The sequence below is a fragment of the Neomonachus schauinslandi genome, chromosome 3 (assembly GCF_002201575.2).
Source record: "Neomonachus schauinslandi chromosome 3, ASM220157v2, whole genome shotgun sequence".
In the NCBI taxonomy this organism is placed as follows: domain Eukaryota; kingdom Metazoa; phylum Chordata; class Mammalia; order Carnivora; family Phocidae; genus Neomonachus; species Neomonachus schauinslandi.
The window spans coordinates 163065558-163089232 of NC_058405.1; the positions used below are offsets into that span (position 1 = coordinate 163065558).

General features: G+C 38.3%; 1 protein-coding gene and 1 pseudogene across 4 annotated transcripts in view; both read left to right on the plus strand.

Annotated features, from left to right (window-relative positions):
* The window catches only part of PARD3B (par-3 family cell polarity regulator beta), a 996466-nt gene that overhangs the window by 846127 nt on the left and 126664 nt on the right, over positions 1-23675 (plus strand). The window lies entirely within an intron of this gene.
* LOC110592374 lies at positions 16239-17107 on the plus strand (annotated as a pseudogene).

Here is a 23675-nt window from a genome sequence, read left to right on the forward strand (position 1 = left end):
TCTGTGCTAAGAAGAGTTCTGAAGTTATACTGAAATCATGGTGTCTACCCTGGGCTCCAGAGGATGAGTTGAAGATGTGTGTAATCGGCATTTATTTATATATTGGCTAATCCCATGGACACTGGGAGCCATCAAAGTGTCATAATTGGGGAATGAGCTGATAGTCTTGTATTTGGGGAAAAATAGCTTTGCCAGTTTGGTGGCAGACAAAGAGGAAGAAGATTAGACTATAAGACAAATTAAGATATGATTACAGTATTGAAAGATGGGAAGGGCCTGGAATAAAAGAGTGGCATTGGATACAGGAAAAAAAAATAAGAAATAGCCAAAAACTTTAGCAGAGACCACAGAGGTGAGGCTTTCAAATACTTCAGGGAGGCCAATAGAAAGGGAAATAAAAGGAGGATTTAGGATATAGCCACTAAGAGGTCTTCAACTAATTTAGAGAGAAAAATTTCAGTAGCTAGATAGGAGCAGAGAGAAATTGCAATGTGAGGAGAATTGATAAAGTGGTAAGAACTTAGCAAGCTTGGTGATAAAGAGAGCATTGTTGTTACAGGATGGAAGAGGTTGCAACTTTGAAGTTCCTTACATAATAGTACAGTTGACCCTTGAACAATACAGGGGTTAGGAGCACTGACCCCCACCTCCGCTCATAGAAAACCTGCGTATAACTTTTAACTCCCTAAAAACTTAACTACTAATAGCCTACTGTTGACCAAGAAGCCTTACCAATGACATAAACAGTCAATTAACACATATTTTGTATTTTATATGTATTATATACTGTATTCTTACAATAAAGTAAGCTACAGGAAAAAAATGTTAGGACAATCATAAAGAAGAGAAAATACATTTATAGTACTGTGCTGTATTTATAAAAAAAAAAAGTCTGTGTATAAGTGGAACTGTGCAGCTCAAGCTAGTGTTGTTCAAGGGTCAACTGTGTTTCAGAGTTAAAAAGAGAATTCAGAGACCATCCAGAATAGCCTTTTCATATTATTAAAGAAACTGAGGCCCAGAGAAGTTTGAGTGACTTGCCCAATGTCACATAGCATGGAGTAAGGACTTTATTCTAGATTCCTTTTATGTTATACAATCTTTTCCTTACACTACACCATTATATAGACCCATACTCTCATTTCCTAGTTAAGGGAACTAGTACCCAGATAGGTGGATTGGCATCCATTTGGCTCCCAACATGCGAATGGCAGGTTAAATCTTGGACTTTGGAATGAGGCTGACCTGGGTTCAGTCCTCTTCCAGACATTACTGCATGACTTTCAGTAAGTTGACTTTTCTGAGATGCCATTTTTCATCTTCATGCATATAATTCAATAAACATTTATTGAATCTACTGAGTGCCAGGACATGAGTTCAGTGCAGAGCTCATTGGGGAACAAGGAGGGAGATGGGTACCTTTCTCTGGAGCTTTCAGTCCACTGGAGGCTACAAAGATGCAAACAGGTAATGAGAACACAGTGCAAAAAGTGCTTTATATGGGAAGCATAGGGTGCCTGGTGCAGCTGGAGCTGGGGGTGGGAGGCACAGAGAATGGCATGGGGGTGAGAGAAAGCATGGTGTGTTAGTGGAACTATAAGAAGCTCAGTAAAATAGAAACCTGAGTGAGAGAGTAAATGGCCAGAAATAAAAATGGGAGAGTCCAAGAGCTGGGCAAAAAGCAGAAGATATAGCTTTGGCAGGCTTTGATGGGGAGTTTGGACTTTATCCTGAGATGTGGGGCAGGATTGGGGTTAATTAAGGAAGGGCTCACTAATGTGACACATAATCCTGGCCTTCAGCCTACCATGAAATGGCCATTTATCCTCACCTCCTTATTTGCTAAAGGAGGATTATCATAATAGCCTTACATGTTATAATGGTCAAATACAATTTTGCATTTTTCATTTTTTGGTATCTCTATATAGAACAAATCTCTATCTGTCCATGTATCTCTGTGTCACAGGGACATGTCATATGTGTGGCCCACAGTGGCTTCCTAACAGAAACAACTAATTTCTGCCTCTTAACTCCCTTCTTCTCGAGACTTGGCCCTGAATCTGCAGCCTTTCTAAGAAAAAGCTGGCTTATAAAGGATTCCTCTGTAAATGATGGTGGCTAAAACCAATCTCTATCTCTATGACAGAATCATAGGACTGGATTCTCGTGGTGCTGGTTCTCCCAGGATTCAAATATGACAGCTACTTATGGTAGAATGTGCTCATTTGTCACTGCAACACCAGCAATTAAAGGGCTCCCACAGCATAAGAACATGAAGGCTTTAGAACAGTCCCAACTAGGGGGAATAGAAGGTGTGTGTAGCACTTGACATGGCTGCAGTTTTGCATTCACTCACATGATGACTTGATATTCTTTACTAGAGGTCGCCAAATATATTTGATCACATACCCTAACTGTGAAAATGCTTTCGGGTGTTAACTCCCCAAAATATATGCCTTTGATTGTAAGTGACATACACTTACCTTACTCATGATATTATTATATGCATTATAGATCATATTGTAAAATACAGAAGTTAATAAGAGAATGAGACTTTTTAAGCTGTGGTAATAGTTCTATTTTCTTTCTCCCCTCAAATGTGCACACAGCCCATTTTAGAGAACACTGGTTTCCACTTCAGGATCCACAGGGATAGGGACCTTGTATGCTTTTGTTCATCATTATCTCCTCAGTTCAAGGGTCAACTGAGCAGTCCGTACTCAATAAATATTTTTGGAATGAACGAATGAATCATTTGACAGAATCTTAGAGCTGATTGAGACTTTAGGGGGTCGAGTCTCACATCCCATCCATCAGAGGCATCTTCTCCACAAAATCCCTCACAGGATGTCATTTAACCCGTGTTGGCATACTTACAGTGACAAGAATTCATGAGACATCCCTTTTTACTTGGTGCAGAGGTGCTCACTTTGTATCCACCCAAATGCTGTCTCCATGTAACATTTACTATAGATCCTGGATTGACCTACCTGGACACAGAATCTAAGCCTCATTAGTAGCCCTTCCTTTGGATATTTGAGGTGATTGCTATGATCACCTTCATTAACAAATGTTTACTGAACTCCAAATATGTACCAGGCTCTATGTTTAGACCTGACCTTACAAAGATGAAGAAAACAAGCACATAACCTTGAGAAGTATAATCATTTATTTAGTATTAGTACAGAAATCATTCATTTAGTACAGCTATAACTTCTAATATCACTTAAGTAAAGCACTTGGAGATGTGTTTTTAGTTTCTACCTCCTCTAGCAGTCCTAATCATTTAAATTATAACCCATACCTGTAGCCTTCTTGGTAGCCATATTCTGAATATGCTCAAGTCTATTGAGTTTATGATTGCCTTCTGTTGCATGGCATGGAGAACTGGACACCATATTTCAGATATAGTGTGAAAAAAAGGCATAGAAAATCAATGAGACTCTTGCAAATCTTTTGATCTTAATTTGTTATACTTATTAATGCTGCCTTAATTTTTATGTCAGCTGTCATTATTGATGTATACTGCACTTTTTAACTAAAAGCTCTGTTTTGTTGCTATCAATTTTGAGTTACTATCAAGCCAAATATTCCCAAATATATTGTGCAAAATCCTATATTTTTACACTTATCTCTTTAAACATAGGATATTCTCTTTATCCGAGTTAAATATTTGCTTGTTAGGTTTAGCCCATTGTTGTAGCCAATAAAGATATTTTAAAGTATTGATTTTTGTCCTCTAATATATTAGCTATCCTTCCTAGGTTTATACCATCCTCATATTTAATCATTATGGACTCATCCATGCCATTGATAAGATCGTTGATCAATGTCAAGTATAATTCCTGCAACTCATCACTCAAGACCTCTATTAATCAACACTTTTTGGGATGTTCAGTTAACTATCAATCCAGTCTACTGTTATTTAGTGTGCATTCTCCAGTTCATCTGTGAACATTGTGGAAGACTTTGTCAAATACTTTAGTGATATTAAGGTACACTGTTTTTGTGAGAAACCATTGATTTACCAATCTAGAAGAAAGGGAATTACTTGTTCTTGGTGAATCTTGTAGCCTTTTTCTCTTCCTGATATTCACAAATAATGTGTCCATTTAGACTTAATTATGCAAAATAAGACTTTTTGTGGTCCAGTATAATACTAGGCACTTAATATCTGCTTATCAAATACTTACTGACTTACATACTACAGCTGTGAAATTAAGGTGGCCAACAGCAGACAGCTCCTCAGTATCCCTGTTAAGAAACCTTGATTCCCAGCAGGTATTCATCAATGTTTGTAGGAAACTTCCATTGAGTTGTATTCCACAGATCATACAAAGAAGTTTAGAAACTGTCCTTACCCTCAAGGAAACACTTGAGGGTAAGGACAGAGAACAGAGTTTTCTCTGTTCTGAGTTCTCACATTAGTGAGCCCTTCCTTAATTAACCCCAATCCTGCCCCACATCTCAGAACTCAGGACAGAGTTTTCTCAGTCTAACAGAGAAAACTACCTCATAAACAAATAATTACAGTATAATGTGTTCCATTAGAATAGAGGTATATAAAAGACATATTATAAAAATTATGAAATTGCATATGCATTTAATTTGGGAAAGACCAGAGACTGTGGATTACTCTTTCTAAGTAGTTGGCTCAAATATATTAATTTTTCGAAGCCTCAGTTTCCTCACTGTAAAATGGGGACAAGAGTATACCCTATTTCCTATGGATTGTTTGTAGAATAAATGAAATTATCCCAGTGCCTGGTTCAATAAATATTGACTGTAACAATTTAGGAAGGTCATTAGACTATGTATTATTGGACAATATTATATATTATTGGGCTAAGTATTAAGAAAGTTACTGAACTAAATACAACTATTTGGGAAGGCTATTGATTATATTTAGCTGCTGACCCTTAAAATCATGGGTTTGGGAACCTGTTAGATTCTGTTTCATGGTCACATAGTTGATGGTTAATTCCTAATTCTAGCCCAAACTCTTGCTGGTATATTTCAATCATAAGAATTAGAAGGTAGAAACAGAAAAGAAAATGAGGGTTTAAAAGGCATGAAAACTAGAAAACAGTTCAGATTCTTTTATATCAATCATATCATCTATATATGTGAAAAGCACAGTTATTACACATTTACCTACTCTGTCGATTGCTTGTTAAAAACCATTCCTACCTCATTAGATGTCCCTAAACTTGTCATCAGAACTAACGCTGTCTTCCTGCCCCTTGAATCTCCATTTGGTTCAGGCTCGAGCTCATGCACAGTCCATAGGATGAACTAGCCCAATTTTCTGTGAGTCCCAGAAGAGCTGTCATTAACAGTAGTGTGTCAAATCATACCCTATTTGGCTGTAAACAACCAAAATCCCAACCGATACATTTGTCTCACCCTTTTAAGAATTTAGGTGGTTTGGGCCTCATTAAGTGACCTCTTTTCATTTTTCTCCTCTGCTTTCCCCAGTAGTTAGACTGTTTTTTCATGTTACATCATGATTCCAAGAAACCTGTTGCAACTCTAGGCTTTGGGTCCACTTTCCAAGGAGAAAGGGATAAATACGCCAGTCAAGTCCATCCCTTTGAAAAAAATCTCACAGAAGACCCTAACAACTTCTCCCTGGCAAAAACTATATTTAAAAGTCTCTTCTAGGTACAAGAGGGTATTGAGAAATAGTATTTCATCTTCACTAAACAAAGACAAGGGAGAAAGGAGTTGCAAGCAGCTTGTAGGGAGCCATCCTATGGCATCCACCACAAATAGATTACCTCTAGATGACTTGTCTTCTTTTGTTTTCACTTCCATTAATAATGCAAAAGTTATAGATTAATGCTACATAGCACTCTGTTCAAATATATTATTAACTTCCTGTGGGAGGCTATCCTTATTATGTAGACCCTGTTTCATAGCTGAGACAGAAATATTTCAGTCTGAGTAACTTCTAATATCACTTAAGTAAAGCAGGTGGAGGACATACATTCTTAGTTTTAATGACCACTGAAAAGTATGTTTTGGAAAATTCTAAGATAAGGGTGATGAAGGATAGAAAAAGTGTTAATAGGAAAGCTTCCTAGCCACCTAGCTGTGTGAACAGCTGGGTGTGAAAATATCTTGTGCTATTTGGGCAATGCAGGATAATTGATACCTAGTTTCTTGATTTCAGAGATTTGGCACCTCATTGAGGCACGACTCTGTCATTCACTGTTCATGCCTCTGTTGGTATGTGTCCCCACTCTCTCTCTAGTGATTGTTCCTTTTATTTCTACTTCAGTTTAATGGCTTTCTGCTCTCACGTCTGACTCACAGTTTTGCTAGGCTGTGTGTAGGAAGTTTAACAGTGATGACTTGGAGATGTGTTTTTAGTTTCTACAAACAGAGCCAACGTGATCTCATTTCAGTTTGGGAATCCCAGTGATAAATGCCATTTCCATAGAGAGTTAAAATTCATCAGTTGAACAAAGCAATCAGTTTTTTTTTTTTCTTAGAACATATTACCATCAATTTTTAAGTGACTTTTAAACAATAATGAGAAATCTCTTAATGAAACCATCTCTATGACCAGATAAGTGCTAATAATAACTGATATACCATTAACTCTACTTTCTTCCATCCCCACTCTTTAAAACTTGATGTTCTCATTAATTTTTTTCTTTTCCATCTTCTGAGAGCCCTACTCTTGGGATTATGCTAGACTTGTGTCTGCCTAAGTTGTCAGCTTCCAGGGTGACAAATGTAGATAACCTTCTCCTCTATTATACATGAGCTAGACAAGGAGGGTTGGTACTTAGTGACCATCCATCTGCAAGACCTCCACCCCCTTGCCATCTTCAGCCCTACTGGTAGTAAGTGGACATGTTTGAGGAGTGCTTGCCAAAGGATTACTCTGATTTCCTAAAGCTGTCATTTAAGAACTGACTGGACTGTTTTTCAAACAAATGACCTGATCCTTAAGGTATATTTATCCAACTTATCCAGTTTACAAAGAGGAGGTGGGAGGAAGTGTGCAGAATTTCTTTAGACATATAAATAACACAAAGAGAATAGAACTGAATACAGTCTTCTGTCCTCCTGAGGGATACTGCTGATATTTTGGAATATTAATGGTGGCATGCTGTAATAAGGGTAAGCCAAAGATGCTGTAGGAGCTCCTGACAGGGCACTGAATGCAGATCTGGGTGGTCAAACAAGGCTCTTTGAAGGAATATATATTCTGACCTAAAGAACAAGCAGAAATCAATTGTGCAGGCAGAAGAGCATGTGCAAAGACCCAAAGAGAAAACATGGTGCATTTAGGGTAGTAATTGCATATATCAGAAGATCTGGAGTATGGTACATAAATTAAGCCAGCTGTAGGCAAGAAATGAAGGTCAACAAAAGCCATATTCTTAAAGGCCATATCATCTAAGATAAAATAATTGGTGTCTAGCTCAAGAGCAGCAGGGAACCCTTGAAATGGGGCTTTAGAGAGGCAAAAGAAATCCTGTAGAGTAGGTATCTATTAAAACTCGATGTTCTCATTATTTTTTTTTCTTTTCCATCTTCTGAGAGCCCTACTCTTGGGATTATGCTAAACTTGTGTCTGCCTAAGTTGTCAGCTTCCAGGGTGACAAATGTAGATAACCTATGAGAAACTGGAAGCTCAGAAAAATTAAGAAACTTGCCTATGGTGCCACAAGTAATAAGTGATCAGAGCCAGGATTCCAACCCAGATATGACTCCAAAACCCATGTGTGAGCTTCCACCTATGCTAGGTTTTTTTTCAAACTGCAGGTTGTAACCTATAAGTACATCTTGAAAACAGTGTAGTGAGCTTAATCAACATTTTTTTAAGAAAATAAGGTAGAAAAGATCATTACCTAGATTATAATAAGAATTATTTAATAATTTTCAATAAGATTCTATGTGTATGTAAAACATACATATGTGCATATCTACAAAAGGTATACATGTAGCTGAGTACTGGGACATGATGCAAAATGCATTTGTCACTATAGATTACAGTAGAAAACGGTGGAAGCCACTAAACATGTGCAAAAAGCATGCGTGTTGCTCCTTACCTGCCAGACATCCTACTGTCCCTCATTCATTCATTCGTTCATTCATTCCATTAAAAGAATAGTAGATGCCTATCATGTGCAAAGCACCTTACTCAAGACTATGGAGGTACAAGGACATATCAGAATCCTTGGGTTTTGACCAACTTCTCTGTAGTAGTGCTAGATTTGTGTTGATCTACCACACTTACTCCAGGCCTCTTGTGACCTGTGGTTTGCATTAATCTATTAGGCTAAGCCACATACCTTTTCATTACACAGTCTTTGCCGATGTTAAAGACAGATTCCAAAGTGCCCTCTTTATAAGTTCTATATTTAATGCAATGTGTAATCAGGAATAGGCCATTGTTAGGTCAATTGCTTTCCTATATTTATCTTTTCAAACAATAAATAATCAGTGGGATGAGAAAGGGCAGTAACAAATAGTTTGAATGTTAGTACTCATTAATATCCAACATCTTAAAGAGATGTTTTAATATTTATATGCTGTGGAATACCCTCCCCTCCGGAGAGCTGACTGAGGATTGATATAAACCCATCCAGAAATAGAATTCAAGAGACATAATCTTACACAGACTTTTAATTAATCCTGAGCAAGCACTCTGGATTCCCTCAAACTTGGCCATTACTCAGCTCCTCACTTTCCAAATCGCTAAGATCTCTGAGCACAAAGCTAGGAGGAATACTCTCTTCAATGCAAATGCGGTGGATTTTCTATATCAGGGTCAGTAGGTGGTCTGGGCCTGAGCCATACCCGTCCTTAGAGCAAAGCCTGACTGGATATTCTTATGCCACTTTCTCTACTGATTTTCCCACCTTCCCACTGGCTTAGTTTCCTCACCTCTAAAGTGAGCATAAGCATAGTGCCTACATAAGACTGTTAGAAGAATTTAACTGTGTGTATGTATATGTATATGTATATATATATATATATAAGTATATATATATACAGCATACTGTGTACATATAAATACAAAAAGCATCTGTCAGTTAAGCATCATTTAAGTTAATATTATCTATGTTAGTATCTATGTATTTTATATCATCCTAACATTAAGATTACTATTAATCACCTAGGAATGAATTGAAGTTGGGTAGAAAATTCTAAAATGTTCTTCTCCATTTAGTAGATTTTTTTTTAATTTGGTGGAACGTTTCTTGCCAACATGACTTCATGTATTTTTTTTCCTTTTTTCATAACCCTATGCTTATAGTTATTATATATGGTCCTATTTTATATAGTTAAAATTATTTTTAACTCTTTATTTTGAACTTTTTATAAAGTCACAAGAAGTTGCAAATATAGTACAGAGAAATCCTTGTACTCTTCACAAGGTTTTCTCCATAGCTGCATCAATATAATTATAGTACAACATGAAAACCAATAATTTGACATTGGTACAGGTGTGTATAGTTCTATGCCAATTTTATCACACATGTGACCACTGCTGCAATCAAGATACAGAACTATTTCATCACCACAAAGGTATTCCTCAAGCTATCCCCTTATACACATCTTTCTTTCCTCCATCCCCAATCCCTGGCAACCACTCATCTGTTTTCCATCTCTGTAATCCTGTTATTTCTAGAATACTCCCTAAATGGAATCAAGTAAATGGGTAACTATGTGACCAGTGAGATCGGCTTTTTTCACACAACATGATGACCTTGAGATCCACCCAAGCCATTGTAGGTATCAATAGTTCATTCCTATTTATTGCTGAGTAATATTTCATGGTGTGGATTCAATCATTTACCCATTGAGTGACATATTAGTTGTTTCTGGTTTGGGGCTATTACAAATAGAGCTGCTATAAATAATCATCTACAGATTTCTGTGTGAAGAGAAGCTTTGTTTATTCTTTTTCTGTTAGGCCTTTTATTTCCTTTTCTTGCCTTATGGCACTGGCTAGAATTTCCAGTACTATGTTGAACAGCAAAGGTGAGAGCAAATATTCTTGACTTGTTCTTGATCTTAAGAGAAAAGCATTTGGTCTTTCCCCCATTGAGTATGATGTTGGCCATAGGTTTTTCTGTAGATGTATTTATCAAATTGAGGAAACTGTCCTAATTTCTAGTTTTCTAAGGGTTTTTATCATAAATGTATGTTGAGCCTTATCAAATGATTTTTCTGCTTCAACTGATATGATCATGTGATTGCTCTCTTCTAGCCTGTTAACATGTTGGATTACATTTATGGCTTTTCAGCCATTGAACCAGCCTTGCATCCTGGCATAAAACCTATTTGGTCATGGCATATAGTTCTTTTCATATCTTAATTTCATTTGCTAATATTTTGATACGAATTTTTGCATCTGGGACACCTGGGTGGCTTAGTCAGTTAAGCGTCTGCCTTCGGCTCAGGTCATGATCCCAGGGTCCTGGAATTGAGTCCCGCATTGGGCTCCTTGCTCAGCAGGGAGCCTGATCCTCCCTCTGCCTAATGCTCCCCACTGCTTGTGCTCGCTCTTGCTCTCACTCTCTCTCTGGCAAATAAATAAATAAAAGTCTTTAAAAAAATTGGGGTGGGTGCCTGGGTGGCTCAGTCATTAAGTGTCTGCCTTCGGCTCAGATCATGATCCCAGGGTCCTCGGATCAAGCCCCCCAATCGGGCTCCATGCTCAGTGGGAGGCCTGCTTCTCCCTCTCCCAATCCCCCCTGCTTGTGTTCCCTCTCTATCTCTCTCTGTCAAATAAATAAATAAAATCTTAAAAAAAAATTTTTTTTTTTTGCATCTACATTCATGAGAGATATTGGCCAGTAGTTTCATTTTGTTTTCTTTTGTTTTGTACTGTCATTGGCTTTGGTACCACGGTTCACTGGCTTCATTGAATGTGAAGGGAAGTGTCACCTCTTCTTTTTCTGGAAGAAATTGTATATAACTAGTGTTACTTCTTCTTTAAACATTTGGTAGAATTCTCCAGAGAAACCATCTAGGCTTAGAGATATCTTTTTTGGGACGTTTTTAATTATAAATTTGATGCCCTTAATAATTGATTATTCCTATAGACTATTCCTCTACTATTGTGTGAATTGTGGTAGCTTTCACTTTTCTAGGAGTTGGTTCATTTAAGTTGTCAAATTTATGTGTGGAGTTGTTAATAGCATTTCCTTATTGTTCTCTTGATAAGATGTTCTCTTATTGAACTGCAGAGTCTGTTGTAATATCATTCTCTGTTTCATTCCTGATATTTGTAATTTGTCTCTTCTTTTTTTTTACTTTGTCAGTCTTGTTGGAGCTTTGTCAGTTTTATTGATTTTTTCAAAAACCAAGCTACTTTGTTTTATTAATTTTCTCTGTTTTTCTGTCTCCAATTTTATTGATTTCTGTTCTTTATTATTTCCTTTCTTCTGCTTGCTTTGTTGGGTTTTTTGTTTTGTTTTGTTTTGTTTCTTAAAGTAGGAGTTTAGATTTTATATTTGGGCCTTTCTTTTTTTCTAATGAAAGCATTTAATGCTATAAATTTCCCTCCTGCTCTGCTTTAGCTGTATCCTATATATTTGGTATGTTGTGCTTGCATTTCATTCAGTTCAATGTTTGTTTGTTTTTTAATTTTCCTTGAGACTTCTTTGATCCATGAACTATTTACAAGTGTGTTGTTTCATTTCCAAATGATGGGAGACTTTCCTATTATCTTTCTGTTGTTGACTTATAGTTTTGTTTTTTTTTTCCAAAGATTTTATTTATTTATTCATGACAGACAGAGAGAGAGAGAGAGAGAGGCAGAGGGAGAAGCAGGCTCCCGAGGAGCAGGGAGCCCAATGTGGCACTCGATCCCAGGACCCTGAGATCATGACCTGAGCCGAAGGCAGACGCTTAACCATCTGAGCCACCCAGGTGCCCGACTTATAGTTTTATCCCATTTTAGTTAAAGTTAAAATAGCTTCCTATGATTGTGGATTTATTAATTTCTCCTTTTAGTCTTGTCAATTTTGGCTTTATATATTTTGCAGCTTGTTATTAGGTTCACAAAATTTAGGAATGTCATGAATTCCTGTGGGATTGACCCTTTTATCATCATGACTCATCTTACTTTATTCCCTAGTAATGACTAGTGCTTCAAAGTCTACTGTCTGATATTGTTATAGCTATACCATCTTTCTTTTGCTTAATTTTTAATTAATATATATTTTTCATCTCTTTACTTTCAACATTTCTGGATCCTTATATTTAAAGTGTGTCTTTTATAAGAGACCTATAATTAAATTTGGTTTTGTTTTGATATCCAGTCAAACAATCTGTGTTTTAATTGTAGTATTTAGTCTGTTTATATTTAATGATACTGCAGATATAATTTGGTTTAAACCTCTAACTTATTCTCCATTTTCTACTTTTCCACCCATTCTATGTTTATTTTTCTCTCCTTTCTTCTTTTTAAAGTGTATTAATCAAGAATTTTGTATGATTCAATTTTTTTTTTTTTTTACCTCTGAGTTTGTTATGGAATCTTATATTCTCCTTTTAGGTACCTTTATTACTCAAAAGATTATAATATACATTCCTGATTTATTGTATTTCAAAATAAATTAGTACTTTTATCATTTCCTAAATAATACATAAAACTTGGAATACGTTACATTTAATCCCTCCTACTTTTTAGGCTATGTTTTCATATATTTTAAATATACATATGTTTTGAGCTGTAAAGTATACTATAATTATTGTTTTATATGGTAACTATTTTTTTAAGATTTTATTTATTTATTTATTTGAGAGAGAGAGCAGAGGGAGGAGCAGAAGGGGAGGGAGAGGGAAAGAATCTCGAGCGAAGTCCAAGCTGAGTGCGGAGCCCGACATGGAGCTCAGTCAGTCTCATGACCCTGAGATCATGACCTGAACCGAAACCAAGAGTCAGACTCTCAACCTACTGAGCCACCCAGGTGCCCCACTATTTGTTTATTTTAACTGTTTCTATTTTTCTTTATTTCTTTCTGAATATCTTTGTTTCTGTCTGGAATATTATTCCTTTTATCCTTTATAATTTCCCTAGTGTTTCTTGTAATGTAGCAAATCCTCTCCATTTTTATTTCTTTGTAAATTTTTTTTATTTTATCTTTATCTTTTTGAGAATATTTTCTCTGGGTACATAGTTATCAGATCGTTTTCTTCTTTTAATATTTTAAAAATATCATTCCCTTATTTTCTGGCTTTCAGTGTTTTCACCAAAGTCTGTTGTTAGCTATTCCTTTGAAGATACTTTTTATCATCAGTTGCTTTAAAATTTTTTCTGTCTTTGGTTTTCAGCAGTTTCAGTGCAATGTGCCTATGTGTGTGCATATATGTATGTGTTGCTGTGTTTAAAACTGGGTAAGGGTTTGTAGAGCTTCTTAAATCTGTTTTTCATCAATTTTGGAAAATTCTCAGCCAATATCCCTTCAAATATTGTTTCTGTCCCATTTTCTCTCTTTTCTTTTGGTACTCGATGCAAAAATATTAGATCTTTTTGTACAGGGACCTGTTTCTTGCTTTCTTCTCCTCCTCCTCCTTCTTCTTCTTTTCTTCTTCTTCTTCTTCATTTAACCTGTAATTCAGTTGGGTTATTTTTGAATGCTTTGTCTTCCAGTGTACTAACCTTGCCTTCAGCTGCATCCAGTCTTCTATTAAACCCATTTATTGAGCTCCTAATTTTAGTTATGGTGATTTTCAGTTTTAGTGTGTCCATTTGATTTACCTGAGATTATACTTCTATGATGAAATTCTCCATCTTCACATCTTTTCTTGAACATATTAATTACAGTTATTTTGAGAACCATGTCTAATAATGTAAATATCTGGATTAGCTCTGAGTCTATTTAAATTGTTTGATTTCCACTTTGTTTTCAGTCCTTTGGTCCTATCTCCTGGTATGCATTGATTGAATGCTAGACATAGTACTTGAAAATTATAGAAATAAACTCAGGCTGATGTTATCTTTTTCCAGAGGATTTACTTTGCTTTCTGACAAGCAGATTAGGGTCGTATTGATTTATTCCAGTATTAGAGTTAGATGACTAGAAGCTGGGTTGTAGTTGTTATAAGAGATAGCCTATTTATAGTTTATCCTTACTCCTGGAATGTAGCTTTTTTGTATTCCTAACTGTAAATCTGAGTTGTTTACTCAGACCCTTCTTTCTTAGCAGACCATGGACTCTAATTTCTGTCTTGCCAATCCTATGAGAATGTCAAAATCTCTTCTCAGTCTCCAAGTCTCTTAGCCTTTAAGTCTGCTCATTTTTTTTTTAGCATCTGGTTCTGTACCATTTATGAATTAGCAAAAGACTTGCAGACAAAAGTGCCACAGAATATTAGGCTCAATTCAATGTGCTTATCTACTTTTCAGAATCATTCTTGGTCCCTCAAGTTCTGGCTCCTTTAGTTCTCCAAAGTCTCCAAGCAGGTTTTGGGGTTTTTTTGTTTTGTTTGTTTTTTTTCCCTCTCATCTCTGTCCAGCTATTCCTGTTCTACTCATGAAAGTGAGAATATGGCAGAGTCTCCCACCATTACCAAAAATAGAACTCCCTTATCCATTTTTAATGCTAAGAATTAATGTTATGGTAAGGTAAATGTATAGTCAATAGACTTTGTTGTTAATGGGCTACAAGAACTAATATATATGAAAGCCACTTGTATGGGGCCTGGTATGTAGTAGGCACTCATAAATGATTTTAGATTTAAATTTAAATATATACTGATTTTGGAGAAGAGACTGGTCATTAGCATTCAGTTTTTGTCATGTTGGTCTTTCTTGTTGATGCCCCACAGAAGAGCAGTCACTGTCTGCTCTTGAGCATTGGTCTCACGAACCTTTACCTCGGTAGCATTTCCAAAGGTTCTCTCTCCTCCCATGCTCTCACTCAGAGACCCTGTAGGCCATCCTCACCATTTGGGTGACCACATTTAGCAAGAGGGAGGAGAGGTTTGTTTTCTCCTGCAATTCATGCCTTGGTGTTCTTCCACAAAGAATAGCTAATCGGGCAGCGCTCCACTCCTACCACAGCTTCTCCCTGCTGCAGCTTTGTTCCTGCCTTGTTCTTTCAGCAGTGAGGCCAGTGTTGGTGAAAGCTGGCAAGCATATTAAAAACTGGCTTATCTGGGTACTTATGTGAGTGAAAACTAAGAAATGCCAAGAAAAAGAAGCAGAACTAGATCTAAGTGTCCTAGAAATTTGGGACATTATAGTACCAAAAGGCTTATGTGTGCTTAATTCCAGTCTTGAGTCTGGAAAACGACTTTCACAAGTGTATGTGATTTCCGAGTCTCAAAACTAATTCACTGGAAAACAAGAAATGTAAAACAGTAGACCTCAGTAGCAATTTTCAGATCATTTGAGTCTACATGCGGTTTTGAAGAGGCTCAATTCATAAATTTCCTTTTGGGTCATTTTTTTTCTGAGAGAATTTCTCCAAACTTAGCTATTTCAAATAAAGTATGCCCAGAGTCTGTTCAGATGTGAGTTTTAGGCTCTAGAAGCAAAATATTTATGAGGATTTTCAAGACTAAGGATGATGACAGTGATGACGATGGTGATGGTAGCTCATAATAGTATTTATTTAACACCTAATATATGCTCAGTATTAAGACATTTTACATATATTGTGTTGCCTCTTGAGCAGTATTTAACTGTCTATTACTTCTCTTGAAATTATTATCTTTCTCCTCATGTTTTCAAAGCATAGAATTTGAAGTTGGGTATAAATCCTAGGTGTATGTCTTAATTCTACCACTCTGTGGTCCTTGGCCATAGTATGTTAACATCTTTGAGCCTCTCTTCACCTCTAGGGTGAAAATGATTCCATGTCTCATAGGACAATTGGACACTTGAAGAGTTAATGTGTGTCATGCCTGCAGCATGGCCTCAAATTGAGTGCTCAAATTTTAGTCATTTTTTTCTTATTTTTCTACCACTATTGGTTAAGATGCCCTCTCTTTCACTAGATCAGTCAGGTGAAAAAGTAGAGAATAGAAATATCTAAAAATATAAGAAAAGGGGAATCCAGGAACCACTGATGATGTGTCCTGAACCAGTTTAGCTCCCAGGCCAGGGCTTAGGAAACATGATTCTTTAACACTCATGTGAGTTCCATAAAATTTACTGTTTAATAATCCCCACTCAGCTTTTCTGCACTACCTGGGGAGGGGTCCCTACGGTGTTGTTTTGCATTCCCATCGTAACTTAAAGGGAAACTTTCACAATGTCCAGAGTTCTTGATCCCCTGCAAATGAAGGAGGAGGATGTCCTCAAATTCCTTGCAGCAGGAACCCACTTAGGTGGTACCCGCCTTGACTTCCAAATCGAACAGTACATCTACAAAAGGAAAAGCGATGGTATCTACATCATAAATCTGAAGAGAACCTGGGAGAAGCTTCTGCTGGCAGCTCGTGCCATTGTTGCCATTGAAAAGTCAGCTGATGTCAGTGTCATATCGTCCAGGAATACTGGCCAGCGAGCTGTGCTGAAGTTCGCTGCTGCTACCTGAACCACTCCTATTGCTGGAAGCTTCACTAACCCGATCAAGGCAGAGATCTGGGAGCCGAGACTTCTGGTGGCTACTGATCCCAGGGCTGATCACCAGCCTCTCACAGAGGCATCTTACATTAACCTGCCTACCACCGCTCCATGTAACACAGACTCTCCCCTGCGCCACAGGGACATCGCCATGCCTTGCAACAAAGGAGCTCACTCAGTGGGTCTGCTGTGGTAGATGCTAGCCAGGGAAGTTCTGCGCATGCGTGGCACCATTTCCCGTGAGCACCCATGGGAGGTCATGCCTGATCTGTACTTCTACAGGGTCCCGAAGAGATTGAAAAGGAAGAGCAGGCTGCTGCTGAAAATGCTGTGACCAAGGAGGAATTTCAGCGTGAATGGACGGCTCCAGCTCCTAGATACACTGCTATTCAACCTGAGGTCGCAGACTGGTCTGAAGGCAAGCAGGGGCCCTCCGTGCCTCTTCAGCAGTTCCCTCCTAAGGACTGGAGCGCTCAGCGGGCCACTGAAGACTGGTCCGCAGCTCCTGCTGCTCAGGCCACTGAATGGATAGGAGCAACTACCGAGTGGTCTTAAGCTGCTCTTCCACAAAGGCAAACAAAATGGAACTAAGGTTGATGGGAAATAAACAGTTTCTAAAAAAAAAGAGAAAAATCCCCATTCATTCAACAAATATTTATTGAGTAAGATTTGGACGAAGGAAGTCCTTACTGTCATGGAACTTAAGATAGACTGGCAGAGACAAATATTAAATACTTAATTATAACCACTCCTTAATTATAAGTACTACTAAGGAGAGGCACAGTGTGCTATAAACATATTTGACATTGTGAAGGATCAAGAAAGGATTAACTGAGAAAGTGACATTTAAGTTGAGACAAGAAGAGTGAGTAGTTAAGAGGAGTTTGGTGGTAAAAGGGGAATGAAAGGCATTTCAGACAAAAGAGCAGCAGGGGGAGAAAATCCTGATGTGGAAAGGAGCTTGGCTTATGTGAAGAAGTGAAAGAAGTTCCTCTTACTGACACCAGGTAGAGAACAAAGAGGTTTAGTAATCCGATGCATTCATCAGTCTGCATGGTACCTTTCCTTCGTTGGACCAAGAGGTATGCCCTAGCACAGATCACAACATAGAAAATGTTTCCATTTTTTCCACCACATCTGAGGGTGCCCATCACTCTCAGCTTATTCAGGGACATGCGTCCTCACTCCCAGAGACCTAACCCATTTCCCACATATCACTCACTCTCAGGGCTATGAGATGCCTTATTAATCTGATACATGTATGCTTCTGCAGCTAAAGATCAACTTTGAAGCATCCAAGGTAATGGTTCTCAAACTTGAGCTTGTGGAATCACCTGGAAGACTTGTTGAACCACAGAGTTTCTGATTTAGTAGGTCTGAGACAGAGCACTGAAATTGACATTTCTAACAAGCTGCCTGGGGCAGTGATGCTGTTAGCTTCCATACCAGGTTAAGTCACTAGGTTAAGGTGTCGTCCTTCTTTCCACAATTTGCCAGTCACCTTTGGTTCCTTAACTCAAAGGAAAATTGCTCAGGGAGTTTTTGAAGTGAACATACTAAAATCAAAACTAAACTCTGGGGGTGACTACTACATCTGCCTAATGGGACTATACCTTTTTGTGAGCAAGACCGACCTGAAAGAATTGCATTCCCAGAGCTTAGCACAGAGTAGGTACCCAAGACATGATTGTTCAATGAGTCAGTGAAGGAATCACAGAATGGATGTAGCTTAGCGGATTTTATACATTAGTCTTTGGAAAGCTCTCATGATTCCTTGCAGCCTGAAAGGTCTTCTAGGAGGATAAACTGTCATTCTCTTGGAATCCAGCCTCAGAAATTGCAGAGTCAAGATATGCTTGTATTTTAAGTACTTACTTGGATTAAAAACTGAATTGCTAACAGGATTACAAAATGCCAAGTTTGCTGAGACTGAAATTGTTTATGCGCCTGTTTGGTTCTAAGTTCTTTCGTCAATCAGTACATTTCTGTTTCTAATTACAGTCAATGTTTTTTTTTTGACACCTGCACATGAATTCTCAGTCAAAACCAGCTTCAGTAATTTGCACAGGTATAATATAACTAAAATGAGGCTCGTAACCACCGATGTGTCACCTACACTACGTGTCTAATGAATTCAGAGGTGTTGTACCTCAGTTCACATTGTGATTCAGAAAACGGTCTGCTATTTTTCCCATTTTCACTCCCACAGTGTTGTGAAACATTTTTAATGAACACTCTTAACAATTTTCCTCATTCCAGGAGCATGGAGTTTTAGTAGATGATGCAACATAATTCTCATTTGTGATTCCTTATTTATGCCTGTCCGTGGAATCTCTGTATTTGAATACTAGAAAAAGAAAAATGCCCAAGATTACCATAATTCTCCAAAATGTAATGTCTGTTACTGCCACCAATCAAATCAGTTACAGACTCATAGTCTAGTCCCTGAAGTTTGGAGGTGGTTATGATGGGGGCTAGCCATCAAATCTCAGATAGGAACCAGGCACTGGCTCACGGGTCAAAGCCTTCCATGTATTGTGATGAACTATCCTGAACAATTCTGCACCCAGTTTTTAACTTGGTCCCTCACCCTGACTGACACCTGTAAAATTGCAAGTAATTTCTCTGTGGGCTCTAATAATCAGAGGCCTAGTTAGAGAAAAAGTCATTTCAGCATCAGCTGACAATTATTTTTTTGCCCTGAATATCCTTCCCTGCCCTCTTATTTGGTTTGAACTGACTCACCTAATTGGGGTCAACCACTGAAAAAGGATGTGCTGCTGGATTTGTTGCTTCTGAATGCCCCATGCTAAAGCATGTCTTGGGGATGACATCTCTTATTTTTCTTAAAACATAAAAGTTGGAGAATTTGAACAATGGATGCAAAATATCATTGCAAGGGTGTAGTCAATAAGGAGAACTAAACTGAAATGGGAAGGTTCTCACACCTGTATCACCTTTGGGCATTCAGAGTAGTCGGGGCCTGGCCAGACACTGCTTTCGGGCGCTTCAAAAGGCAGAATGATGTCAGTGTTAACATTTCACTGCACATTAATTCTTTAAAAAAAAACAAAACAAAAAACCCTGTCATTTAATTTAAGTGCTTATATGCATATGGTTAATTAAGAAGCCAAAATTGGCTATAAGCTTGGTGAGCTCTAAGAACAGGGAGAGAGAGATCATTATGCTTCTGCTCATGGTTTAGCTATTTGTGAACCAGCTGATAATGTGCAAAATTAAGATTTCGTAAGTGGCATTTTAAATGAATGGTTAATGGCTGAAGATTAATTAAACAGTCAGAGTTGCTGAAGAAAAGCTGTTAAAAAATTATGTTTATAGGCCAGTCACTTGCATGCTGAACTGCAATCCTGATAGATTGTGGCCTTTCTGTTTACCAAGAGAGCATTTTAACAAAGCAGGCCTCCTGAAGTAGGGGAACCCACCCCTCTCACACACCATGCAGCCACGCAGTGGCCTCAGGGATGTTCCTTTGGAATAAAAGCTGCCAAGATGGAAAACAGACTAGAAAAGTGTTATATTGAGGGATATTCATCTAAAACGTTCATCCCAGGTAGCCAGGCATATTTTATTTTTCTACGCGTTGCATAGCTCTGAGTTAGAGTAGGCAGAACCCATGGGGTTTTTAAGAAGCTACTCTAATTCTGTAAGAGAGGCAAAGAATTGCAGGATATTGTTTTCAACCTGGAGTGGATACTTCTTTCAGTCTGAAACTGCTAGCCCTCTTGGAGGTTAAAAAAAAAAAAAATGCATTTTGTACCTCTCGCTCTACCATGGGTTCTTTGGGGAAAGGTTTACTTTGTGCATAGGAGGCATTGGAAAAAATATTTTTTTAATTCATTTGTCATAGCTCAACTCAATAAATATTGAATAAATGAATAAATGAATGAGCTACCTCAAAGTTGTGTGTGGGAGAATGTCAAAGGTTTTTTTTAAATGCCTTCCCGTCTGTGCAATTAAATGTCCACCGTCCTCGACTTCTGCACCAGGTGTCTGTGTGTGCCTATGCAGAGACAGTGTCCCAGCCTCAGGGAACATGTCGTCTAGTAGAGAAGACACAGGCATGGCAACAAATAAATCACAGCCATGCTAAGTACAGTCAGAGGGGTCAAGGAGGGGAGTTAGGAATCTAGGCAATGGCGGGTGGGGGGTGCACAGTCAGGAGTGTATTTTCCTATAAATTGGAAAGGAAATTACTTCTACCTATTTTGTAAAAACACTAACATCAAAATGTAATTTTTCTTTTTGAGTTGACTCGTTTCAATCCCCTGCTCCCAGGCAGAAGACCCACATCATGCAGGCCAGACAGTTGTGTCTCCTGTTTAAATGTTCCCTAGAGAAGGAAATCCTGCAGCCTCCCTGGGTATCCCGTTCCCAGTGTTTAATCACCCTTCCAATCAAGAAGTTAATCCTATTTCCTCTTCTCCAGCCTTCTTTGGCTTGGTGGACCCTGTAAAACACCCAGGAGACCCCTTGAAAGCCTTGAGAAGTTAATTAGTCAACCCTGGGCTGCTCGAGGTTCGGCAGTGCACCTTGTCACGATGAGGCTGTGTACGTGACCATTGCAATGGTAGGATTTTGTTAGATTGCTAAGAAGTCAGAATCGTTTTCCTCCTGGTCTAAAGACAAGGAGAGCCACTGGACATTTTAGCATGTTTGAAAGAAGCTGTTTTATTACGTTCTCAGCTACCTATTGAGTTAGACACCACTGAAGTTTGGCCTCGTGTCCTATAACTCAGAAACTGAATGGTATATGTTGATAAGTAATAAAACTAAGGATGATTAATAACAGCCAACACTAAACATTACTGAGAATTTGCTATGGCTGGACGCTGTACTGATTGCTTTGCATGGATCATTTCACATCCTGACCACTTGACAGGGTGGTACTACTACTGTCCCCAAGGTACAAATGAGGAGCCCAAGTTGCCGAGAAGTTGAGGGACTGGCCTGATGTCATCAGGGATGGGCCAGGATTTATACCTAGTTATAGATATATGAGCCCAGAGCCTAGACACTTAACCACCGTGCTATGTTGACCACTCTATTCGTTTTTAAAAATTATTTTCTTTCCCCAGAGTTCTGTCTCATTCTGGACTCTTTTTTTCTCCCACGTGTCTGAGGCCCAACTCTATAAACTTTGCTTGTGGAAGGTAATAGCACTGCTGAATAATAGTCCCCAGGCCAGCCACAGTCCTCGCTGCAATTATGGGCAGTTGAGTGGCAAGTCCCTTCCCCTTAAAAAAAAAAAAAAAAAAAAAGGCAGTAGTGGTTCGCTTTAGAAAAACTGATAATTCAAAGCTTTTCCATTCCGGTGAAAATCGAATTGATGCAAAAGGAAAGAAAACAGGTACTTCTGGGAGAAAACCTGTGCTGTTGAAAGGACAGTGTAAAAACTGTGTTCACAGACGCCAGAAGCATCCGGGGAGCAGTGATGTCCAATAATTGTGGCTAAAAGCTGCATTAATTGACCAGCGACGGGTTGGAAGCTACCTCCAGCCAGGATCCCTAACTCGCTGGTGCTCTTTTCATAAGCAGAGTAAGAAGGGGGAGGTCACCTTCCATGGGGTTTTCCAGACAGAAAGAAAGCAGCTGTGACCGAGAAGCCTGTTTCTACAAAGGAAGAGCTTGGCTTTTCAAAACCACTGCATTCAGATCACCAGGGGGGTCTTGTTAAAATGCAGATTTTGATTCCAGTGGGCCAAGGTGGGCCTGAGGTTCTGCATTTCTAACAAGTTCCCCCGGTGACGGTGAGGCTCACCCTGCTGGTCCCGGGGAACCACACTGTGATTAGCTGGGGTGCGGACTAGAATAAGGCAGTGCTTAATTGGTATTGATTTTTTAAATCCTGTAAAATAAATATGTGGCAAATCTCTTGAAAACCTTCTGAAGTTTCAGCTGTCCTCATACCTGTGAGTTGGCCGAGAAAGCTCATTCCTTTACAGGCCAGAATATTCCTTGTTCAGATTCCGTTTCTTGGAAGGGAGAGTATGGCTTTCTGTTTGTGTACTGGTATCGTAAATGCGGCCCTCGGCCTCAGTGTGCACGTGTTGACCTCTTGCTGGACTCCAAGAAGCCTCTCGAACTTTAGCAACATGCTCTGTCTCCACAGTTGTGAATAGGCATAAATTTGAATTTCTTTCCTCAAGTGCTGTTACAAACCTGCCCAGAAAAGTTTTACCACTACAAATAAGTAATCCATTGTTCCCACCACACCCCATTCAATTAAGAGTCTCCAGGGCTCTGCTTATTCCATCATTTGATTTAAAGGTAGTTATATTACAATTATGTATTATTTGTGGACTGGTAACATTTATAACTAAATTCTATCTTAACTCCTCTGATAAAGGATATCATCCTCATTGACCTGCACCCTGAACAAACACAAAAGTTTCTAGAGTATGTCCTTTTGGATGTTTTGTTCAAATGCCAGTATTTTAGATTAAATTATGTATTCCTTTTTTTGAACAACAACAACAAAAGTTGACACCACCAGAACCGTTCATAACAGTGAAGAGAGAAAACAATTTTTTTTCTGGGGGTTGGGTTGCATTTCAGTGTATTTATTAATTATGGAAAATGCCACTGAATCATAATAAATGGGAAGATGTTCTCAATTAATGAGACTTTCTTCTCTATGTGGGAAACAGTCAAATCAAGAACAGAATCCCTAAGCCCAACCTGATGTCAGGACAGTGGGGCTGCTTGACCTTAGTTTAGAGCAGCTCTGTCCAACAGAAATATAATGTTAACCACATATTTAATTTTAAATTTTTAGTAGCCTCATTTAAAAAAGTAAAATTAATTTTATAATATATTATATTTAACCAAATATATGCAAAATATAATTTCAACACATGTCCAAAACAGTTATTATAGAGCTATTTTACACTCCTTTTGTCATACCAAATCTTCAACATCTGGTGTGTATTTTACACTTTACAGCCCTTCTCAGTTTGGACTAGTGCATTTCAAGTGTTCAATAGCCACCTGTGACTATTGGCTGCCATATTGGACATGCCAGAATCCCTTCAGCATACTTCCAGTGGTGGCTGATGCTTCAGTTTGAAGTTTTCCAGATATGGAGTCCAGGGTAATCGGCAGA